Genomic DNA, 2,861 nt, shown 5'->3' with positions numbered 1-2,861 from the left:
TCAAGTGAACTTTAACAAAAAGGTGCACGTCTAATGTCCAACACAAATGTTACAGTATTTCCTGCATAAATTAGAAAGTCTTTCAAAAGGAGAAAAGCTATAGAAATCTGATGAAGGAACCCGTGGTTCAGAATATGAACGGACAACGCTACAAACTGGATCCAACACTCCACCTGTACCTGACTCTTCCAGAGATCACAACCTCAGTGAAGGCACTGATTGTATTAAAAGCACCACAGTGATGGCTGCTTTTCACTTTCTGTTGAAAACATATGTAAAAAGAAAACAAAAAAATACCTAATGTTGAAAACTACTGACATGATCTGTGCATGTTATTATGTGACACCACTTTGAATCTAAAGAAAATGCTTTTAACAGTAGATTTGCCCTCTGGTGGTCGTCGGAAAGCCTGACTGTGGTTTGACGAGCAGGGTGACTCCACATTGTGTTCCTGAGGCTTGAACGTCTGTATGAATTTTAAGCTAAATTTGTCAAAAGTTCTGTTGACTTTCTGTTTTCTGCTGTTAACTCCCTGATGTGACAGAGCCTGGTGTGTAGCTGTGGGATGGGTACCTCTCTGTTTCTGTTTTAAGACGGATGTTACATTTTGTTTTTTGGAGGAGGAGGAGGATGAGGAGGAGGGGGGTGATATTGTATTTATTTATTTTATGGGACGGTTTGTGTCAATGTCCAACGCCATTTTCTATCTACAACTTTGTGTTAACGAGGCAGAAGTCAGCATGGTGGGTTTTCTTTTTTTAAATAAACGCCATTTTTGAACATCCTCTCCTTTGTCTGTTCACTACAAATGCATTCACTCTGCTGGGTAGCCCGCATCAGATACACTTCGGTCCCCAACTCATTTTACAAGGCTTCACAGGAAATAAGATTCACCGATATCATCTGCCTTGGCCTAGTTAGTTTGTGTTGTTGTCGAGCAGCACTCAGTGCCCTCGGGTGAATCTTTTCTAGACAGAAAAACAGAGTCAAAATATCTCTTTGTGTCGAGGAGGGAGACAGCATTTTAAACAATCGGAAGTCTTTTACTGAAGGGAAGTCAGCTTAAAGTGAATGAACTGACACTTCAGTTATAGCGGAGGTTTTAGTCTAATTTAAAATAATATTTTTAAAGTCATAATCCTTGTGGTTTCTATTATATAAAACCCTATTTTTCTAGTTTTCACTTTTACTGGCAGGAAGTTACTGATATTTGTTTCTTTGGGCAAAGTCCCTGGATACCAGCCTCATGTGTTAATATCGATGGTAATATTTCAGTAGCCAGTATCCTGTATTTTTTTTTGCCATGTACTCACTGTTGTTAGCAGTTTAAAAAATAAAAATAAATGTGACTTTCATTTCCTGTAAATAAACGCCACAAATCCGCTGTTTAATCACCTCTGAATTTCATCCCTGAAAGAAAAAGAACAAACTGTTAGAACTGTTTTATGGCAGTATGTATTGTAGGAGTTATATACTTTACAGTAGATATTAAATGATGGGGATGTAAACAACACAAATGAAAGAAAAAAAAACATCTGGTAGGTAAATTAATTTACAGAAAAACATTAATGAACTGACACATTTGATGAAACCTCTACAACCTAAAGTAAGAAAGGAGCAGGAGAGTAGAAGAACACCTTTGCTTGTCTCCCTCTGCTGGCAGGAAATATGACAGCTGCAGATAAAGTGCAATCCACAGCTGAAATACAGACTCCAACACCTTTCCTTAACTTTGCAGTTTTGAGCTCTAAAAATAAAGTATGAGAAGACAAAAGAAGAAGATACATGTGAGAGGACGGTGTCGTCTTCATAAACATATTCGTCACCAACTTCACACAATTCTTTTCACACAAGTAACATCCTCCACCCTCTGTGTGGCTTCTTCTTCACCATAACTGGTATTCAGTATCACTTCATCTTGAATAAGTACTTACAGTAGCCTTCAGTGCATTTCTTTTTAAGTTTGTTATTTGTTTCTATTATTAAGCTGCACTGATGAACTTCAGAAGTGTCTGGAAGTCTTTAAATCGGATTGACCTATCACACATTCTAAATAATGATAATGATAAAGAAAAATCGGAATAAATGATTAAGTGTAAAGACTAGAAAACATTTGTATCACCACCAAGCCTGCACAGTCCTCTTGGTTTGTTATTTGCAAGTTATAGAAAATGTTCAAATTGGTTTAATCTGCATCACTACAGGGTTTTATCCTTAGAAGAAGAATTCCTCAACAAACTCAACAATACTGATTTATTAAAAAAGTAAAAGACTAGTAAACACTCAACAAACACTTATCCTCCACTGAAGCTGTCTTTTTGAGTTGGCACTTTCTGGTCATTGAGTATTTTCAAAAGGTTTTGGATCACAACACACATGATGACAGACAGTCACAGGGTCCATGTTTCAGAGTTAGTTTTCTGCAAACACATTCAGACTATAATCAACACGTGAACTACTAAAGCACAAACACCTGAGACATTCAATTCAAGATTCATTACATGCCAGTGGTTGTTTTCCTCTGTGAAATGTCTTATGCAATCCTACTGTATATAATAAAAGCACCAACCTGAGACTGCTGCTATAAATCCGCCTGCCTGCTAGACACAACATGCCCGACTTGCCTCTGCTCTCTCCTGCAGCACTCGCTGCCCTTTAGCACAGATGTAATGTCAGATCAAGCCGTCAAATAGTGCATGAAACAAATCATAATTTTCCTATTTATTCAAGCAGCGGGCCAGATGGCAACACACACACACACACACACACACACAGAAGCAGCTCACCTCGCCTCTTTGTTATGAAAACAGCAGCTTGGATTAATGCTTAAACTTGTCCCCTGACTTCTTTGCACGGGGGGG

Source organism: Seriola lalandi, unplaced genomic scaffold (assembly GCF_002814215.2).
Source record: "Seriola lalandi dorsalis isolate HSWRI2012SDOR001 ecotype SW California unplaced genomic scaffold, Sedor1 jcf7180002054940, whole genome shotgun sequence".
In the NCBI taxonomy this organism is placed as follows: Eukaryota; Metazoa; Chordata; class Actinopteri; order Carangiformes; family Carangidae; genus Seriola; species Seriola lalandi.
The sequence above is the reverse complement of the archived record's forward strand: the minus strand, read 5'-3'. Positions refer to the sequence as shown.